General features: G+C 39.2%; 1 protein-coding gene across 1 annotated transcript in view; it reads left to right on the top strand.

Annotated features, from left to right (window-relative positions):
* The window catches only part of ADGRA3 (adhesion G protein-coupled receptor A3), a 131,723-nt gene that overhangs the window by 34,878 nt on the left and 74,191 nt on the right, over positions 1–22,654 (top strand). The window contains exons 2-4 of the mRNA XM_008057941.2: positions 2,362–2,433; positions 14,876–14,947; positions 21,961–22,032. The gene's annotated coding sequence lies outside the window, so the exon portion shown is untranslated. The remainder of the gene's footprint in view (positions 1–2,361; positions 2,434–14,875; positions 14,948–21,960; positions 22,033–22,654) is intronic.

Below are 22,654 nucleotides of genomic sequence, written 5' to 3'. Positions count from 1 at the left end.
ATTGTAAATATTTCTTCTTCATCCAGTTTCCCATGACAGAATCATTTTTAACAGATGCATATAATTTTGTTGTTTGAAGGTACCGTAGTTTGCTTAATTCTTCATCTTATAATTGATCTCTTTAGTAGTTTTTGCCTGTTATAAATTATGCTGATGTAAAGTAATCACATAGGCTTTTTGTCATATTTGGTGATGCTTGTTTAGGCTTCCAAGGTTCACAAGCTCCTGGTGTGCTCTTCCAGGAACATGAGAGATCTTGTTCCAGGAGTAACCTTGTGACCACCTGTGAATTTCTGTTCACTTTTGCTTTTTCGATTGCCTTTCTTCTAATAAACCTTTGTAATTTTTTTTTTCTTTGCATCGGATTCTCACTTTGTCGCCCAGGTCTGTGTGGCACAGTCATGGCTACCGTAGCCTTGATCTGTTGGGCTCAGGTGATCCTTTCACCTCAGCCTTCCAAATAGCTGGGACTAAAGGCATGCACCACCACGCCCGGCTAATTATTTTATTTTAATTTAGAGATGAGGTCTCGCCATATTGCCCAGGCTGGTCTTGAACCTCTGGGCCCAGACAGTCCTCTTGCCCTAGCCTCTCAAAATACTGGATTAAAGGTGTATGCCACTGTGCCTGGCTACCTTTGCAATTTTAATTAGAGAAAAATGGTACTGTATTTCAGTTGGAATGTTTTTGATCATTGTGTTTTCTTAGTTCCAATGACTGAAGCCTTATCTTTGTGTTTGTAACGGCTTTGGGAAGGAACACAATACTACACAATAATGTACTTTGATTGCAAAATAGCTCTTGACTTTAAAAACACGGACAAGAAAAAGGATGTATGTCTTAGAACCGAGGAAATAGAATCTGAAACTTAATGGATGCTCATTGAGTGTGTCATGCTTTTTCTAATTACTTTCTGGTGGTTATGAAGTAAATATTATTTCACCCCTTTATGAATGAAGGAACTCTGTTGCAGAGAGGTGGTGTGACTTGCCCAAGATCAACATAACTTGAAAGTGACAGAGCTAGGGTCCAGGCCCAGGGGTGCTACACTTTTGGAGTTCCTGGTCATTCCACAGAAAAGGCTCTGATATGTTTATCTGCATGAACAGGGATTTTTTTTTTTTTTTTGTATTCCACTGATATCAAAAGAAAATAAAATATCAAGTGGATATTTTTGTTTGTTTTGATACAAGTAATTAAGTTTTTTAGAGAAAATAAAAATGAATACTTGAAATCTTCTGACCCAGAGATACACGTTGTTAATATTTATATATATACCAGAATCACTGTGTTGCATTGTCTCAAGAAGCACCAACTCAGGCTGTACCCATGGTGAAGGGGACCACTGAAACTTACTCAGTGCTGTGTGTGTGATGGAGGATTTTCTGTCCAAAATGCCAGTCGTGTATCTTTTGACCAACATCAATGTATGTTGAAGAACATGGCACTTGCGTAGAAACTGTTGTTCAGGTTCAAAATCTGACTCTGGTATTTGCTAGTGTAATTCTAGGCTGCATACTTAACACTTCTGTGCCTTGGTTTTCTCATTTTCATCTTCCTACTCCCCCAAATCAGGTCACTTTAGCATTTTCACCTTATTCATGGAAACTGTTTATTAATATTCATGCTGCAAAAGCTGCGTAAACTTACAAAGCCTATAGAGGAAGCAAGAGTATGTAGTTTCTTTGAAGTGTAGTCTCTTCTCAGGCAAGTCTGGCCATTGGATTAGGCTCAACAGTGACTTCTGTTAGTCAGTTTTTGTTTTCAGTTCATGTTTTGATAAATAGTATTCTAATATGTGAGATATAATATTATGCTTCAGCTACCTGTGTCTGTGGGTGCATATGGAATGCCTATTTTCACACATATAGACAGATTTGTGTAATGTTAAATAACAAATAATAATCAGCATTATGGAAATGATATCTGGAAGAGACTTTATTTCTTTGTAAGGTTGATATTTTATAACTCATGTGTTGTACATTTTTCCATTAAGCTTCCAGTTTTAAAATAAGCTTTCAACTTACCTAAGTTGATTAGTTACATAAAATGTACACAGCATTCTTTATGCTTATGTTGAACTCAGAGCTAATTATGTGTTGACTTTTCTTTCTTTTTAAAGCTTTTGGTTAAGTGTGACAGAAACGATTTAAGATGTGACAAGATGCATGAGTGAGCTATTTTAAGTAGGTAGTTTCTCAAAGAATGGGGAAGATGCTTTTTTTTGTCAGCTATCTCAAAAGTTCTGGATAATAAATGATGTCTTAGTATTCCTCATAGGTTTAAACATAGCAAGCTAAATTACTTTGATATTGATACTGTATGTTAGGCAACTTACTTTTTTTTTCCTGTCATTTTTAGGATTCTGAGTAACAATAAGATTTCTGAGCTGAAGAATGGCTCATTTTCTGGGTTAAGTCTTCTTGAAAGATTGTGAGTATTTTTTTTATTATCATCTCTTATTTTTATTTAATGCATTTTCATTGTTAAACTATTAATAAACTCTCAATTATTCAAAACAAAAATTGAGTTTTTCCCACATTTTATTGTTAAAAATTTTAAGAATGAACATTAAAAACAAGTAATTACCTAAATTCTGAAAAGGCTAGGTAGTAAGTAATTTAGGTTTTGTTGATCATATGTCCACAGTTAGTCACAGTGACTTAGTTCTGCTGTTGAAGCATGAAATCAGTCATAGGAAGAATAAATGGATCGATGTGGATGTCTTCCAGGAAAACTTTATTTACAAAACAGGTCATGGACTGTGGTTTGTTGACCACTGTCTTAAAGCACAGATAGTGTTTTGGAATTTTATGTCATAAAATGTGTATGCCTTATAAGATAGTCAAGTGAAATTTTTAAAAAAAGTCAAGAGAAAAACTTTTGTATAAACTTTGATACTTTATTCAGATGTCTTTGAATGTGATTTTTAGGCCTGGTTTTGCTTATGAGCTGATGTTACAAGTAACACTCATGTTTTTGCTTTGCAGAAGTTTAGACAACGGATATTTAATTTGCTTGTATTCTGAATGCTATTCTAGGATCATATTTTAAATTCCCCTATTACTCATGCATTTGGATAAAATTTCAAAAAACATAAGGGAACCACACCGTGAGCATCTCCATTTCTGTGGACTAACAAGCTGCCATCCTCATTTTTCTTAATTTTCTTTGTGTTGCTTCTCTATGTGGACCTTCCTCAGCTCTTTCACCTAAGGGGTCTGTCCTGAAATTGAACTTCCAAAGGACTTCATTGTTCTTAAAATATATACCATCCATAGTCTTCATTCTTTTATGTGTCTCTATTATTTTCTTTCTTTTTTTTATTATAAAGATGTGGGGTGCAGTTCAGGGTTAGGTATGCAAATGCTGATTTTGCAGGTACCCTTGTTGATAAGGTATGCCCCTCCCTCCCCTAGCAGTTTCCCTGAACTACCAATCCCACTCCCACTCCCCTGACAGTTTATTATTTTCATTTAGATCAAATGTATATAAGTTAGGTAATGCACATATGTGTGTATACCTATATATAGAAACATACATACTTATCTATAAATATTTAAAAGTGTTTTTGGCATAGCAGTACTTAATTCTCAGATGTGAATTTTTTCTTGTTTTGTTTTCTTGTTTTATTCCAATATTCCTGTCATGTTCTACATGGCCCATGCGTTTCAAAGGATGCTAGCCACACCCTTATCTCCAGGCCTGACCAGGCTGAGGACAGTCCTTTGTCACACTTTTTATGGTCACTGGCTCAGGAATGGGCATTTGAGCCAATCTTATTGATTTGCAGTGTGAGTGGGGCTTTTGGGAAAGAAATTCCTCCTGTCACTGGAGAAGATGGTTGAACCTCTGGTGTAGAAGCCATCCAACCACAGGCTTGGGCCAGAATCCAGTTTCTTAGGTGGGGTGGGGACCATCAGGAAAGCAAAAGGAAGCCTGGGGGAACCTGCTGAAGCCTGGCTGCCTCTGGACTGTTAAAGAGTTGTGTGAGGCAGTAAATTCCCTTTATGTGTTCTGTTCCTTGAAAATAAAAGTTACTGGGTTGACAAATATCCTTTGCATATATCACAATGTCAGGCATTTAATAGGTGCTTAGTTGATAATTGAAGGAATCAGTATGATCTTCCCTTTCCAAAAGGAAGGATGACAGGCACTCCTAGGTTATAAATAGCGTCTGTTGTGTTTAGAAACACATTTTATTTTTGGCACCCAGGATTGATGTGGTTGTTCATGAGCACCATAAAAAGTGTAAACAGCATAGCTAATGTTCTGTGCTGTGGTATGAGTTACTACCCTTTTTACATCTTAAAAATTTTTTTCCTTGTTTTTGACCTTATTTTCAGCCATTTGTTGATAATAAATCTCTGTACATGTTAGAAACAAATTAAGTTGCCATTTTGGGTGATATTAAGGTGCTGTGATTGTTTTTAGCCAAGGGCCTGTTTATACCTGAGTCCTGGAATAACTCCTTTCTTCTGTGTGGGATCACAAGTGTGTGTGTGTGTGTGTGTGTGTGTGTGTGTATGTGTGTGTGTGTGAGAGACAGAGAGAGAGAGAGAGAGAGAGAGAGAGAGAGAGAAGAGGGAGGGGGAGAGAGAGAAGAGGGAGCGGGAGGGGGGAAGAGATTAGGGACTTGAGCTTAAAACCCCATTGTTGACTGTGGAATCTAGGCCTCTTTGTTGGAGAACATCTTTACCTACATAGGCACTAGGCTCAGCATTTTCTACATGCACTTTGAGGTTCACACCTGAGTCTTGGCTTTGCTACTGCAGCGTGGGGGAGCAGGGGCATGCTTGCTCAGGTGGGACCTGTCTCCTGCACTTTCTTTGTGGGAGAGCAGCCCACTTCAGAAAGAAAGAAAGAATTTTGAAAGAGCTGGATCTGTAACTGTTCTGGCCCTGGAAGGGAAGGAAAGCGGCAAAGAGTCAAAGGGGAAGCCCCACACCGACAGGGTCTTCTGTGGAATGATTCCAGTGGTCCCTACTCCTCCAGAGGAGAGACTCTTTCTATCACTCACCACTCCTGGGCATCTGTCCTTAAAGTCTTCCAATTAGAAGTCAGAAAGCTTACTTGGCCCTAATACTGGAGTGGAAACCACCCCATCCACCCCACCCCAGCAACCCTCAGTCAGAGAGATTGATAACAGATGGGAAATTCCTAAGTTCTAACTACCTCACCTTTCATGTGGGGCCACCCTGAGGTGTGTTGTGCATTGTCCTCAGAGTCCTCAGCTGAGGGACTAAGTTTCCATAATGGCAGCCTCTTCAACAATGTACCTTTTGTTGGTTACCTTCTCTCTGTCTCACTTCCTCACTCTTCTTTTAGTGCACCCTAACCACCTCCTAAGTAAAGCCATCAGCATTTACATCTTTGTCTGGGAGAATTCCACCTAACGGATCCGACCAACAAAATTTGCAATCCAGATTTGGCTAGTTAAAGACTTTTTGAAAATGAGAATAAATTAACCAAACAAGAGCAGAATAGGATATGGGTGTAAAAGATAGTTGGTAGAACAAAGAACTACTCAAACCAGGTTCAAAACTTCAAAGCTGTGACCTTAAAGTTACTCGAACTAAGTCCTACAGAATAAGGGTTAGGGTTTAAGTAGGGTAGAGTAGAGAGAGTGGTATAGAATAGTAAGAGCTGGCTGGGTTGAACAAACTTCATCTAGAATAGAACATTTTTTCTTCAGGCTTTCTAATTTGTTCTTCTGAAGGTTTGGTTTTTATTTGGGAGTTGTCTTGGTTCTCATCGTTTGTTTTTGATCTTGTCTCTTTTGGGAAGCTATCAGTGTGCGTGTATATGTGTAGGTGTGCGCACAATTTTCTTTTCTTGGGAATATTTAGATTGAGTTTTTTTTTTTAATAGCATAGATGGGGGTTTAATTTTTAGGGCAAACTAACTATATCTTTATGGTATCTTCTTAGAAACTAGTTTTCTAGTGTTGTTTCCCCTTTTTGAAAGATCAATTTGCTTTCTTTTAAAAGCAGATGCAGTAGCTAACTTAAAAGGATTTATTGTATCATATTGATTAAAACCATAAAAAGGTAATTGGCTTATATCAAGTTTTGGTACAAATATCACCACAATGCCGTTCATGAGTCTTTTTCATGTAGCTGTTTTAAATTCATTTAACAAATAAGTGCCCACAGTGTTCTATGCTTGGGATTCATAGAGCTTATGTTCTAGTGGGGAGAAACATAGAATAAACTTAGCAAGCCAATTTGTATAGAAATCGAAAGAAAATGTATAACAGGATACTAAATTTGAGAGTGCCAGCAGTGTGTCTGTCTACAAGTTTGTGTGTGGTGGACTGGTATAAAATGTAAGACTTGAAGAGAGAATCTTGCTCACGATGGAAGAGGGGGTTTGGGATAGGGTAGAAATAGGGAGCCATGTCAAGTCTAAGATCATTTAAAGCTCATACTCTCAGTGCCCAAGCCTAGACCAGTGGTTATCAAACTTTGCATCAAAGTAACCGGGGGGGCTTATGAAGGCACAGACTGCAGTGTCCTGTACCAGGCTGAGCTTGGCATTTGTTGACTTTTGAGATGACTGTGAGGCTTCTGGTAGGAGATATTGAGGTAAAACTGAAAGCAGTGTTCTGTTTGGGCTAGAGATACACATTTGAATCTGGAGACTCCAAGTTGTGGGTGGTGATGAGAGGACCTGGGAGAGAGTATAGTATGAGAAGAAGAATTGGGTGTGGATCAAGTAAAAGATTTTGCCTATTTGAAAAATAAGCTGAGGATTCATTCATTCAACAAATAGTGACTGAGAGTTGTGTTGTTGGGCATTTTTCAAGTGAAGAGAGCATGTAGCTTACAGTCTCTGTCCTCATGGAGCTTACAGTCCAGTGATTGAGGAAGTAGGCAGTAAGTGAAATAATTAAGGAAAGTATTGAAGACGTTAGATTACTTTAAGTGCTATGGTGCAAAACCAAGCAGGAGGAGCTCTCATCATGGGCTGAGGGTGTACTCAGTGTTAGGGCACACACCCAGCAGGGCCTCCAGAATGTTAGGTCAGGCCCGCTGGGGTGTGGGTGTCTGGTGTGCGATCTGATGCTGCATGAATGATGCAGAGAATTGCACAGAAGTTAAATTAGAAAATACAGTTTATTTAAAAATTAATGAGAGAGAGAAAGAGAGAGAAAGAGAGAGAGAGAGGAGATTCACCTCCCCAAGGTAGGGGAGGGGGCCAAAGCCAGGAAACATGGCGTGGCTGTAGCTCAAAGAGCACATGACCACACCATAACTTAGCAAGGCAGTGGCCGCTGGTTATTCGTGGTTGAGTCCTTTTAATCCTTCCCTTTGAGGGGGTAAGATCACTAAGGTGATTGAGTGATGGTGTGCTCCACATCATTAAGAAGTGGTATTTAAGCGCAGGTACTGATGTCAGGTGATGGACAGCAAACAGATGGGTGGGTTAGTAATATGATTGCCTCCATGGTGTGAGCTAGATGGGAGGAGACAAGGGGGAGGGATTTTTCCTGCAAGAGACCTGTCAGATGTTTCTAATCCACAAACTCCTTAGCTAAAAGGTGGTCTTATTATCATTTCTATGACTTTAGCCAGCTAAGGAGTGATCTTTGACCTTCCACCTTTGACAAGGACCTGAAGGTTTCTTAGAGATTATTATGCTAAAACATGAACTGAAAAGTTGGGATGTCCTTGTCTGGCATCTGATGGAGATTTGTCAAGGGGTTGGGATAGGCTGTCAGCTTGGCCTGCAAGATAATGTTTGAACGCTTCCTAAAACCTGCCTATTGGAAATGTATCTATCTATGCCTAACCTGCTAGATTTAAAGCATGTCAGTCTAAGCAAAAATGGCCATGCTGAGGCAAATTGTGACTAAGTTTATTCTAGTTTTTTGGGGACCCTCCTTTCACCCAATTTTAGTGTATGCAGGGATGCCTCCCCCAAAGGACAGCAGAACAGAGAGGCAGGGGAGGGAGGCAAGCAGACATCTGTAGGAGGATTACATAGACCCTGCTGTTACGTCAACCAAGGGATCTTTATTTATTTATTTATTTATTCCAGGCAGTTGATATTTTGGATCCTTGATACAATGGGCTTATGCTGTTCAGCTGCTAAACTTGCATAATAATGATCTCCCTTGGCCTAGTTGCCAAAATGCATTATTATTAAAAGATAGAATTGTCTAAAACTTATACTTCCTATACAACTTTCCATCAGTTTTTTGGTAGATGTGTTTTTTAGATGGTTTATACTGTATTTAGAATTGAGACTTTTATATCCATTCATCCATGTACCTGTCTGTAGCCTCTCCCTCCCTCCCTCCTTTCCTCCTCTTCCATCTCTGTCTTCATTTTATAGTATTGTCATTCTTGTAGGGTGTTATGCATTTAGTTATCAGTATTTATGGCATGCTTCTCCCCTATACAGTAACTATTGACACTGGGGTTGCCTACTGGTCAACGGTTAATGTGCTTGACTTTCCAGTGTTAATTCTACCCCATGTGTTTGGTCTAGGTACCAGAGTAATTCAGAGTAATTCACCAGAGCTATTGACAAAGTCTGTCCTAGCTAATAAAAGGTGAGGAACAGCTTGCTGTGGGACAATGGAGAAAGATTTCCTAGCTCCTGAGGAGATCTACAAGAAGGAAGTCTCTGTTCTTTTTTATGACTTTGTGCATGAAGGTTATTTCTGGACCTGGGATACCATACTGTGAGGCTAAAGGCACAGTTACATTCTGAGGTTGGTGGGTCTCAGAGATGGATGGAACCAACCACAAAGGTTACCTTATTTCTTGATTTCTGATGCCAGATAATTTTTTTTTGATGCTGAAGCCGTTTTGAGTTGTGAGTTCTGATGTTTGTAGATAAAGGCATCTGGAACACTTTCCTAGAGGAGTTCGTTCTTTTACCAACATCTGTTCAAATATTCCTTTAATTTTATTTAAGGAATTTTTGTTTTTTAAATTTATGTTTTAATGATTCAGTGTATTCAGACGTAGTCATACATCCTAACGTTAGACTCAGCATTTGTTATGGAGGCTGTGGGTTGGTGTGGGGAAACAGGGATGTTAAATGAGAGAATCTGACTATAAATATCTTTTGGCAACGCCTGATTAATATGGCTATTATTAAATATGATATAATATGTCAAGAATTTTTTATTATTAAAGAAAAAGTGCATCTTTAAATCATATTACAGTGCTCAGTTATTCATGAGAGGTATTTTGTAGAAACACAAACAGTTCATCATTGACTACAAATTTATGTACTGCTTCAGCTAAATCAGTTCCTGTTGTAGATGCTGTTTCAAATCTGAAAAGGGAAACTTATGTTTTAAAAAAGTGGAACTGACAGTACATATTTCTATTTGGAGAACTTTTTTAGCTCATGCAAAGCAAGTAAAAGAATATGGATTGTGTTTTTTTTCATAAAATCATGTCTCTTTGAGGTTTAGGACTAGTGTCAGTTGGGAGGTTGGGGATAGGGAGAGAGGAACTAATAAGTTGGGCCTGATTGGTTGTACTTTTGGGACTTAAAAAGTTGAAGACAAAACAATAAATTTTATTTTGGCAGTTTTTAAAGATACAAAAGATTTGAAAGGGCAGTGCCATAATCTTTCTTATCATCAATTTGCTTACCCTGATTCAACAATTCAATAAGTATGAACAATATGTTATCATTTTTTGCTCTTTATTGGAATATGCCTACACACACACACACACACACGCGCACGCGCGCATGTGTGTTTGCTGAATTATTTGAAGATCAATTGCAGAACCACGAGTCGCCTTTAAGTTACTTTAGAGTCTGAACTTTCTTCTGGGAGAACTGGAGCTTTTGGAGGGGTAATCAGAGTAGAGATGTGTTCAGGTTTATGTTTAGGAAGATCAGTTTAAATGGAGAATTATATGCAAGTGAGAACTGTGTGCTATGTGGTCTATGACTGGGACAAGGGTGATGATGGTGGGGGAAAAGAGAGACAGTGACTTTGAGACCTATGTGGAAGGCTGGGTATACCATGTATAATTTTTTTTTCTTCAAATTATTTTCTCAAACATATGGAGAAATCGAAAGAATTTTATCTCAAACACCTTGATTTTTGTCATGGTCAACTTTTTGGCATGCTTGCTTTATCTGTCTCCCTATTGCTCTAGGTATAAACTTATATGGTTCCTTTAGTAACTCTCCACTGTATCATGCAGAAAGATAGACTTACATCATGGCCACTTACTAACATAAAAAACTTGATCTAATGTCTTAATCTCTTAGAATTGAGACTTGTATATCCATTCATCCATGTACCTGTCTGTAACCTCTCCCTTCCTCCCTCCCTCCTTTCCTCCTCTTCCATCTCTGTCTTCATTTTATAGTATTGTCATTCTTGTAGGGTATTATGCATTTAGTTATCAGTATTTATGGCATGCTTCTCCCCTACACAGTAACTGTTGACACTAGGGCTGCCTACTGGTCAGTGGTCAATGTGCTTGACTTCCCAGTGTTAACTCTACCCCACGTGATGGGTCTAGGTTACCAGAGTAATACAGCATCTCTTTCCAGCTATTGACAAAGTCTGTCCTAGCTAATAAAAGGTGAATGCACATAAGTTTCCCCATGTGAACCAATGATACTCTCTGCTAGGGTGATTGTAAGGTCTTAATGAGATGATTAGTGACAGATGCCAACTCTGTCACTAACCACTGGATTTATTGGTTTGTGTAACTGAGGAACCCAGAGTTTGGACTGGGTGTCAGGGTTGGCTGGATCCGCGGGCTCACCATCTATTCTCTTTTCTTGTCTGTTGGCTTCATCAGATTATAGCAAGAGGGCCACTAACAGCTCCAGGCTCACATCTTGACTTCTGATCAGACCAGTGGAAATGTCTGTATTCCCAGTCTCCTGCTCTCCCCACAAGTTGTAGGTTTAGTTAGGCCAGGGTCATGTAATCATGCCAGTTAATAAGTTCAGGTACAACATAGTAACCCCAAATCTGAGAGGGCTTACACATAATGTTTACCTGTTCCAAAGAAGTCATCTGGAGTTTCCAGCAGGGAAAGACATTGGTTTATTAGAACTTACCAGAGGCTCCAATGGCTGCAGGTTGGTAAAGAATCCATACCTTGGGGCAGTCTAGCAAGCAGTTTTATAATCAAAGCAATCAAGCTAGTCATTCAAATTTCTATACGGTATGTACACTTACATTGATTCTGAGTGACAACTACTTTTCTGCTTTGTTTTCTGTTTTGCTTGGCCACCTGCATCCCATGACTCATTCCTGGGAGTATGCCTACCCTTCAGAGACCAGCCTTGGCCAGAGGCTGCTCCCTGAGGGAGGGGGTAGGAAGAAGCCAGGGATGAGGGAGACAGTCTATGTTCGACAATACCTCACACCGGGGTATTTGAAAAATCTGGACAAGGTTGACTAACTACCGTTTCTGGAAGGATGGTGTTGGAAATTTTGAGCATTAACTACTATATGGAGAAGTATAATTGCTTCCCCTCAAAGCAAGGGGAAAGCTGCAAACCAACAACAATAAAAATTTAAAACCTCTGTGCTTAACATAGTGACTAAACATTGCATGATTGATAGCAGTCACTGGTGTTAACATTGTTAAATTTTGGAATATCCTTAAATTTTGAAATACCCTTTCCCATCTCCACTCACCCTAGAATTTTTGAATGGCTTCTGGTCTATCCCTTTTTATCATTTGCCCTCAAAATGGAGTGGGGAGAATCTCCTTAGGTCTCTGCACTGGATGTTAATGCTTGACCTGGGGCCTGGAGGATTCACATTACTAGGTTACTATCTTTTTTTTTTTTAGTGGGAGTCTCACTCTGTCGCCCAGACTGGAGTGTGGTGGCCGCTCCTGGCCACCGCGGCCTTGACCTGCTGGGCTCCGGTGATCCTTCTGCCTCAGCCTTCCGAGTAGCCGGAATTACAGGCACGTGCTACCACGCCCGACTGATTTTTGATTTATTGTAGAGATGAGGTCTCGCCAAGTTGCCGAGGCGGGTCTTGAACCCTCGGGCTCAGGCAATCCACTCACCTCAGCCTCCCAAAGGCGCGGGATTACAGGTTGAGCCACCGAGCCCAGCTACTAGGCTACTATCTTAACCTGCATTTCTCCAGAGCCAAGTCCTGACTGAGGTTTCTGTTCGGTGATTTGATTGGGAGGTTTGTCCGAAAGCTCTTGGATTTGGAATGGGATGGTGAGAAGCCAGGGTTGCAGTTCGGGCAGTGTCTTCCTGAGCAACCTCTGCAGTAGACTGCTGACTGTGGGGAATCACCTCAGACCTCCTGCCCTTGGAAGCTTTCTCCTGCTTTCCTTCTTCTGGGGTAAGGGCCCTTCCCAGGGCCGTTTTCACATCCTTCACCTCTGAGCTCCATGATCGATTCTCTGGAGGTGGCCAAGGCCAAGAGAAGGGCTGTGCTGGAAGAATTGCATGTAGAGGGACCACAAGGGACACTGCCAGGTTGCTGGTGTCTCCAGCTGCAGCCATTTGGGTTCCAAGGCAGGTGCCGTCTTGGGATTAAGGGATGCTGGGACCCTGGAGATCACAGCAGGGAACTTATTCTCTGCATGGTTTTCCTCTTTCTGTTGAAATTGCTATACCGAGATCATCTTTTTACTTCAAGAGGAGAACTGAAAAGTTGGTTGGAAGTCCACAGAGAAGGGTAGACTTCTAAGACGTTTTATGACCATTTAAGTGTATTTAGTGAAGCTTCTTGGTTTTATTTTTCCAGATATTTTCAGTTGCTTTATTTAAGAAGCTAGGGTGAAAAACTCAAAAAAGCTAGGGCAGCTACCAGCATTGACAAAGCTGTTTTCTTCTTGTGGAATGTGAAGTTGCCTGAATGCTGATTAATGAAATATTTATTCAGTGTAAGTAATCAGAGCATAGATTTTATATTGATGTTTAATAATATTTCCTTTTGTGAAAGATACTGTGAAGTACCAGGGTGGTAGTGGTGGTGCTGGGGGACGAATTTCAGATTTATTTTGAAAAAGACTCTGATGAGGGCAACCCCCTAGCCCTAGCTACTGAGGTACACCTGTGTGTTAGAATGGGAATGAGACATGAGAAAGAATAGAATTTGCTGGAGGCCACGCTGTTCACAGGATTCACAGATTGCACTTCCAGGGCAGCATTCTGTGAATTTCGAATCAGTCTCAATAACCATGTATTAACCAGCATGGATAGTGTGGGAGGCCACAGTGTACATGTCAAGAATGCTGGGCTTGTGGTAAGTGAATGAATGCTCACCACCGCTGGTGAGCAACGGACCAACTATTGCTCAGATTGTTTTTGTGAAATTTTCAGAAAGTCTGTCCAGAAACCAATTCCAGTGTTGTAACTTTTGCCATATTGATAGAATAAACCATCAATGAAAACTCATGTGTTGTGAGTCAGTCCATACGGCAGTTAGTTTTCATTAGCTGGTGAGACAGTAAAATTGAATGTGCCTATGATTGGATAGAGAAAAACACTTGAGTCTGAGCTCACTGCAGCAAGACTTCCTCTCAGGCCTTTTCGGAAGCACAGGTGCGGAACGGATGCCTGATTGGGAAAACAGACTGAGAATTTTCCTTTAAGTAATTTGAACTACCTGGGCATAGGCAAGAATGCCCATGATGGAGCAATAATATTTAAGGAGCCCAGACAGGCCACTGCAGTGCTGTGCTGGCAGCTGTCCCTGACAGTCCAAGGTCTACTTCGAGGAAGGCCTTTTAAATCTCAACAAAAATAAATAAAGGACTAAGGAACCCGGAAGGTGCCTGCTGTCCTAGCTTTTACTGAGCATTCCTCTGTGTCTCACCCATGCTGTGTGTGCCCCTAAGCCATGTATAAGGATGAAGAGTGGCATGGGAGTCATGTGTGGCTGTGTAAGGATGGGGGCATGGTTGCCATTGTTAAAGACGCAGGAGAAGAAAAGTCAGAGAGCATTTCTGCTCGTTGTCTGGCTTCAGGCTCCCTCAGCGATGACCAGACACCACTCTTTGACTTCAGTAGACAAGGTTATGGGTGAGTCCTGATAAACAGGCCTACCCGAGGGTATCCGGCAAACCTGAAGTGTGGGCCAGCTACTGGCAGGAATGTGGTCTGGGGAAATGGACTGCCCCAGACTGTCAGCTCTCTGCAGAGATCCACCCAAAAACTTGTATGCGGTGAGTGGGGAGCCTTGGGACCAGGAGGAGAGCATTAGCCGTAATCTGTGGTCTAAAACCCCATGGATAGGATGTGCTTTGATACTCACTGCTGCCCCTGAGTGGTGGTGTCTTGACATGGACGTTCCGGTATGTGAGAAGAAGGAAGATAAATGGTGACTACTATCCGGTGCCATGAGATGCGGGGCTTGTGCCGCAATTACATATCATGATTTATCTCACATTTTATTTTGTATTCTCAATTTATAAAAAAATCTAACCATAGAAAGCCAGAGAGGGAAAGAAATATGAAAAAAATAAATGACATGGATTTTAGACTGTGTGTTTGAAGATGGTTTTAAAAAAGTTCAATTTACTGATGCTCGCCACAAATATAATCGCTGATTTACTTTGATATTCTAAGTGTGGCATACTGAAGAAGAAATCATAGAAATAATATATATGGTTGTAGGTTAAGAATAACTATGAATATTAGAATACATGTTTTTCTTTTACGATCTTTATCTCTTTTATATTAACCACAACAAAAGGATTTGGAGCCAGATTTCTCAATTTTGAATTCTGACTCTGTCAGTTATTGGTGAAATGATCTGGGTTAACCATTTTGTCTTCAGTTTCCTCCCATTATTATTATACTGTTGCATCTTTTATGGCAGGCAAGTGTTAGTGTGTCTAAATATTTGTCACGCTGATGTTATGTGAGTAACTTTTATTTTATTTTTTAATAGGGACCTCCGAAACAATCTTATTAGTAGTATAGATCCAGGTGCCTTTTGGGGACTGTCATCACTAAAAAGATTGTAAGTATTTGAATTGCTTGCTTACAACTTTGTGCTGTTCCTTTTATAAGTAGGAATTAACTTACTAAAGTTAGCTTGCTAGACTATACTAACATGGTAACAAAAAGTAAGCATGATAACAAATGGATATTTAATAATTTTTATAGGTTTAACTGGCCAGGTTCCTGATAGAAGAGCAGAAAGAATATTTAAAATAAGTAGCCAAGAAGGTGGTTAATTTGCACAGTAATTAGATTTGTTTGGTGGTAGGTGGCTCTGTCTGTCTTGTTAATAAAATCATTACTGTATTGGCCTTGCCAACTAGCATAATATGTACATGATTTTCAAGTTATAAATCCACCCAAACTGTATCTGTTGTAAATGCCATATACATTGAGCCACTTAAAAAAAATAATGATTTTAAGTCTTGTCATTTTCATGTATATTTTATCTATGTATTATTGTTTCAAAACCTAAAGACTAGTTTTTATTACTTCTGAAGCTAGACCACTCCCCTACCCCCTCTTTAAGCTCTTGCCACAATTGCTATATGAGCAGGCTTACATTTGAGAAGTGACTCTACACAGAAGCCAAGGGGACTGTCTTATCCTCCTTTATTCCTTCTAAAGACATTTATAGAGCATTTGCCATTTATCATACTCTGACTTTTTTGGAAGATCTTGTAAGAAGTAGATAATATAGGAGAGGAAAAATAATTTTCTTTTTAGCCTTCTAAGTTTTCAGCTTGTACCTCTGTAATGAAAGACCAATGAACAAGAGAAGAATCAAAGTTTATTAGCATGTATATTTTATGTATATATGGGAGAAAACTCAGGGAAAAAGTAACTCTCAAAGAAGCAGTTTAGAACTCCGACTCGCTAAACAAGGCATTTTCTATAAGGAACCATCCATTTTTAGAGAAGTGACTGTACATCTTAGAAAAGACGAAGGAAAAGGACTTTGAGTCTCTAAAGGGTCGCATATTGTGGGAAGGCAAATATATGGGAAATGAATAGTAGATAAAAGTCTAATTAGTAATGTTTGTTATGTAGATTCTTCTGGGGCCCTCTCTAGGCTGATAAGGTTCTAAAGTTCTCTCTAGGGAGTAACTTTTGTCCTTTCTGGTGGAGAGGGGAGGGAGGACACACCATTGTTAACCTAGATCCTGCTTTTAGGCAAGTAGGAGAGGACAGAGAGCTCATATTATACTTGCTGCTTCTCACTTGCCTTCAGCTCAAAATAATTCTTATGCCAAGGTGATGCATTTTGGGATGGCATGTTCTGCTGCTCCTCAGTTGTTAATTGAAATATACCCTAGAACGTGCATAGGTGCCATAACAGGTAAGGTCATAATAAATAACCAGCAAGGGAAAGGAGGGACCATCTGAGAGGGAAATGGCCTGACATGAGAGCCACTGATGGTTACATTTGAACTTGATCCCGAGGGCTGAATGTGTATTGCAGAATGACAGAAAAGGTCTTCCAAGCAGAGTGGACATAGATGTGAAAAAATGTGTCCCTTGAGACAATAGATTAGTTCTTTGGCTAGAGCATAAAGTAGAAAGAGATAATATAATGTTGGGAGATCAGACTGGTCAGGGACTGGGCTTTAGAAGAGCTGCTGTGTTTATATATCTCTATCTCTATCTCTATCTCTATCTATCTATTTTTTTTTTTTTTGGTTTGTTTTATTAGAGAGATGCAGGGTACAAGTAAGGATTAACTACACAAGTAGGCTATATGCAGGTGAAGTTTGGGCTTCCAACTGGCCCTCACTTCCCCTGGTTTAGAACTAGGTACCCTTTGTAGATTACATGCCCCCCCCTCCCCTATCAGTGCCCAGTGACTGCCGTCCCTAATGTGACTACTGCTCAGGGCCCACTTAGAAGTGAAACATGCAGTATTCAGTTCTTTCTTTCTATGATAGATCTAGCTCCATCCAATTTGCTGCTGAGTCCATGATTTTTTTTCTCCTTCCTCTTCTCTTTTTTTTTTTGAGTGGGTGTCTCACTCCATTGCCCAGGCTGGAGTGCAGTAGCACACTCATAGCCACCCCAGCATCGACCTGCTGGGCTCAGGAGATCCTTCCGCCTCAATCTTCCGAGTAGCCGGAACTACAGGTGCGCGCTAGCACACCTGGCTAATTTTTAAAATTTATTTATTGTAGAGATGAGGACTTGCCAAGTTACCTAGGCTGTTCTCGAACCTGTGGGCTCAGGCAGTCCCCTCACTTCAGCTTCCCAAAGCACTGTGATTACAGACTTGAGCCACTGTGTCTGGCCTTTTTTCTTCTTTATGACTATTTAATACTCTGTTATGTGTATATGTACCACATTTTTTTTATCTAGTCCATTTTTGATGGTCAGTAGGGTGGATTTCGTGTTTTTGCTGTTGTGAATGGTGCTGCTATGAACATGCGTGTTCAGGTGTCTTTTTTGTAGGATGATATATATTCCTCCAGGTACTCCCAGGAGAGGGATTCCTGAATCATATGGAAGGTCAACTATTAGTTCTTTTAGGAATCGCCACGCTGCTTTCCATAGAGGTTGAACTAACCTGAATTCCTGCCAACAGTGTAGAAGTGTTCCCTTTTCTCCGCATCCATGACAGCACCTGATGTTTTTGATTTATTAATGATGGCCATAAAAATTTTGAATCTATTCTTTAGACAGTAGGGAGCTCCCAGAACGTTTTGAATATGGAGTGACATGATCAGTTTTGCGTTTCAGAATATTTCTCATTGTAATAGGGAGAAACCACTTAAGTGTAGAGAGACTAGAGACAAAAATCATGGAGGGAGACCAGCTCCATGTTTTGGTTTTCCTTACAGCCATCTTTTTGACTGGTCCTGTCTCTTATTTTTTATCTTCTTCTTATTTATTTCTTTAAGTTTTATTCTTTTTTTTTCCTCCAAGGTGCTTGGGTTTTTTTTTTTAAATTTATGGTTTATGAGTTTTGCATAGTATTTGTATAATAAAGCCAGATATGGTTGCTTGTTGCTTGTAGTTTAGTTATGCCATGACTTAAGGGTTGATACTGACTTTCTGTCCTAATACTTTTGACATCTTGTATCGATTATTCTGTCATTCTAAACCTCTTTTTGTTGTCAGATTCAGTTGTAAGAACTAGTTATATTCTTTTTGTGAGTTTTTTTAAAATTGCTTTTGCAAGTAAAATTATCTTTCATCTAAAACTTATATCTAGCCCTCCTTCCTTTTCTCTCTCTTGGGTAGTGAGAAGGTTCAGAATTTTGTAAGGTTAAGAGTGGTAGTAGTTAAATTTCTCTTTGTCTTGTAATATATTTAAAATTTTAGTCAGAGTCTGTGGTAGGGAATTTTATTACCACGTGTTAGGGATGAATGGCAGTTTGTTGTGTTTTTCAGCCTTTGTCTAGATGTATTAGAAGCTCAGGGACATGTGGAAATCTTGCTGATAATAAGTTTTCTTCTTCTTTTTCATTAATTCTGTACTTTATTGTTTTCCAGTGCAGGTTTTTTAATGAAACAAGTCAGAAAAACTGGCCAGTCCAGGATAGGTGGTAATGGAGATTGGAGTTCTAGGTTAGGAAGGTAAGAGTTGGAGAGGTTGGGCATTAGACATTAGAGTTACAGCAAACTGGATGTAGAGTTCAGAAAAAGTAGTACCATCGGCGAGGTATAGCAAAGTAATCAAAGTATTAAGGCAGAAATCAACCTCTGTTCAGTTCAAAAAAAGTCATTGAGTCCGTCTGTGAGCCTAACGGTGAGCCAGGCTCCAGAGACACACAGTAAATCAAGAACCCCTTGAAAGTTTTGCAGTTTAGTGGAATCACATACACCAACCAAGATCCTGGATATGTCATCAGAATCCAGTTACAGAGAGATGAAGTGATAGCTAGAGTTTAGCAGCTAAGAGTCTTGGAAGTTGTTGGGACTTAGCTATCCAGGCGCAGGCATGGGTTTGGAGCACTGCCATAGACAGGCTGCACCTCCAGAAACAGAGTCCTTTGGGAGTAGGGGCAGCAGCAAGTGAGCGTCATTTATAACAGCAAGTTGCTTACTTTGCGCTTCTGTCCGTGCCAGTGTCAATTTGTACCTATGCCTAGGAGCTTGAGTCCTCAAGTAGAAAGCACACGTTCAGGGCCTAGACCTCTACCCTGTCAGAAACTCGGGAGTGGAGGCTGCATGATCTTTGTTTTAACCATCCCTCCCAGTGATTCTGATGGTGAAGTTTGAGAACTTCTAGAATATTCTTTCCTCCAATCTTTTTTCCCCCCTCAAGGGGAAGAATGTGATATCATACTATTGAACAGGACTACTTCTCATTCTCTCCTTCTGTGTTCCACACCACTGTATTCACAGGTTTTAGGTAATAAAAAAGTTAATGCTGATGATATCTCTGTGCTGAGATACAGGTTGAAAGAAACTTGACTGTAATAAAAAGCAATTTCATCAGGATGCTTCAGATAACGTAGAATATCTTAGGTTCTCCATCTAGTTCTTTATCTTCCAGTAAATAATCTCTCAAGTGCTGCCATCCAAAATGAATTAAAAAAATTCTTGTTCAGTAGCATTTAATTTAATTACTGATATTGTACTAGGCATTGCCTTAGCAGTCTTTCATTGCATTACACATTAAGTAGTCTCTTGTGTTCTTGCCTGGGAAGGTAATTGCCATTTATAATATTCTTCTCACTAGAAAATACATTCTTAATTCCAAACAGATGACTCATAATTAACTTATGGTACACAACTTGCAAGCTGAAGGAGACGTCAATGGGATATAAAGATATTCGACAGTAGTAATGTGTGCTAGTTGCTTATGGATACAGGCACTTTTTCTTAAGGGTCCTGAAATTATTCATTTAAATTGTGCATCTCCCTCAACAGCCACACATAAAAGTGTTTTTGCAATTGCACCATGCCTTTGCCTTTAGTTTATAGATAAGTTAAATCAGAAAGATTATGTGGTTTTCTGAAAAATAAACGATCAGAAGTAGGTGAAATCTAGACTCATCGGTTTCTTTTGCTTTCTCAACAAATTTAAGCTGATTTGTAATCTGAATAAAAGCCCATTATCAATATCTAAATACCATTTAAGTAGGTATAGCTATAATGAAATTGTTCCCAGAGAATCAATGATAATTACACCATTTAAAACTCAAAATTGAGACAAGATAATAAATAGAGCCCAGATATGCTTGTTTAAGCAAGAGTTTACAAGATGACACCTAATTTTCTTAAACACTAAAGCCCAGAAATAAAAGGAAAATCAGCTGGAATTAAAAACAGAAAGTACCACATGACTTAAATAATCAGGAGCTATAGAACAAAAAGCATAGATAAAGATTTGTGTTGCTTAAGATTCTTTAATCAAAAGTTTCCATAAGAGAGGCAAGGCAGAACTACAAAAGTATTAAACACCAGGATTACCTAAGGTAGTGTATTTGGTTTTTCCAGAGAGAGAGAACCAATAGTATGTGTGAGGGGGGATTTATTTTGGGGAAGTGGCTCACATTTATTTTGGGGAAGAGGAGCACAAGTCCCACGATAGGCTGTCTGCAGGTGAGGGGGCCAGAGAAGCCTGTAAGTGGCTCAGTCCGAGTCCAGCAGAACCAGGGAAACTAATGTTGTAGACCTCATTCTGAGAGCAAAGGGGAGGGAGGGAGAGAGAGAGAGAGAGAGAGAGAGAGAGAGAGAGAGAGAGAGAGAGAGAGAGAGAGGCGGGAGAGAGAGGTGGGGGAGGTGGGGGGAGAGAAAGAGATTATTTGACACCTAAGATGAACCACCTCATGTAGCTTTTGAAATATCCAAGGGACAAACTAAATGAGTAGGTACCTGATTCTAATGTTATGCTCTTACAATTTCTGGTTAGACTAATACATGTTCTGCCATTACAAAGTGTACCATTTGGGATCCAACAATTTTGCTTTGGAAATGGGTGATGCACGTGACTTTTTAAAAGAGTAACTCAAAGAATGTAAGAGAGAATGATGTAGACATTGAAGAAAATATGATATTCAAAGTTTGCCTGGGAGATTGTTCTAATTCTTTTATTGAAATTAATAGTGTGATCAATTATTTTAAATCTCTCTCTCTTAATAAAAGATAAATTATTTTAGAGTTTTCTTGCATAGAGTTTATTTACTAAGTCCAAAATGAACAATGATGAAAGTCAAGACATCCCAGTTGAAAGTTAGAGAAATTGTCAATTGTTGTCTCCCAAAGTAAAGTTTTTACTTTTAAACTTGTACAAGTCTCTGATTAAATGTAAAAATTAAGTCGTGTTCATTGTCCTTGGTGTAAAGGGAAATAAGTGAATAAAGATTGAACAAATGTTAACTAAAACTTTCACATAGGTAAAAAAAAAAAAAAAAAAGAAGTGTTATTGATCGAGGAAAAGAAATATATTTAGAAAGTAACATTTGACAGGAAGTAAACATTAGGAGTAGCTGAAAAAACAATTGGGCCATAACATAGATATTGTTGAAGTAATTTAACTTGGTGTCTTGATAGATTTGTGAAAGAAAAGCTAACTCAGTTGTTTTTTTTGTTGTAGTCAAAACTTCTGAAGATTTAAGGAATAAAGTAAGAATGTATTATGTTTTAGATGTTCTTGAGGAAATAAAAGTTCCATCATTGTGATAATTTGCTTTTTTAATCCATTGTCTGTCATTTGCTTGCTGAGTTTGGGCTTATTTCTTTAACTGCCCCAGCATAATTAATTGTGTAGGTCATCTAAGAATTGTGTTGGAGACGTCAAGATAGATTGTCATTTTTACTACTCCAGTTTTATCTTGTGTAATTTTACGGGAGTGAGTGCTTGGAATATAGAAGGTACCGTAATTAAGCAACATTGAGTGTGTGTGTGTGCAAGAAATAAGTGAAAGATAGTATCATTTTCTCTCTCCATGCTATCTTTATCTCACACTTGAGATGGGTAAATACCTCAAAGATGCTGTAATAAAAGTTTTTGTATGATACCTGAGTGCTGAATGTCTGAGACCTTTATTAACCAAAAGAACTAATTGAAGACACTTTCTCCCTCCTCCTTAGGGATCTGACAAACAATCGAATAGGATGTCTGAATGCAGACATATTTCGAGGACTCACCAATCTGGTTCGACTGTAAGTATATCTTTGCTTTCCTGTTGGAAGATAAGGAAGCATTTGAACCAGTAGCCAAATATATATGAACGTCTATGTTTTGTTTAATTAAAGTAGCAATTATAGGGGTTTTAGAAACAGTAAGGGATGGTGGACTTGAAATTTAAGCATGGAGATATAATGCCCTCAGAATATTATGGTATATTATCACACCCTACATGGACACACAACACACACACACACACAGTGTGCTATGCAGCAGAGAATACGCTCATGCTGAGATACATGATCATAAACCTCACTAGTGTGGGAAAATTTCTTGGAAGAGGTAAGTTGTGAGCTAATGACCCAGAAGATTTGCAAAGATAATTGGAAAGGAAAAGAATCTGAACCAATGTTGCACAGAGCTAGGAATGAGCACAAGGCCAGTTTGTCAAGGGGAAGACCAGAGTAAAAGACTTGGAGTAAAAGAGTCATTTGAACTGTGCCTCTGACCACATGATTTGGGGTGAATTGTTTGACTTTTCTGAGCTCTTGTTTTTCATCTACAAAGTAGGTTAAATAGCACCTCAGAGTTGTTATAAGGATTCATTAAAATTTAAATTATATCTAGTTATCTCTGTTATAATTTTTTTTTTTTTTG

The sequence above is a fragment of the Carlito syrichta genome, unplaced genomic scaffold, assembly GCF_000164805.1.
Source record: "Carlito syrichta isolate Samal-C Ts95f unplaced genomic scaffold, Tarsius_syrichta-2.0.1 Scaffold303160, whole genome shotgun sequence".
Classification (NCBI taxonomy): domain Eukaryota; kingdom Metazoa; phylum Chordata; class Mammalia; order Primates; family Tarsiidae; genus Carlito; species Carlito syrichta.
This window is presented reverse-complemented; position numbering and strand designations above follow the sequence as displayed.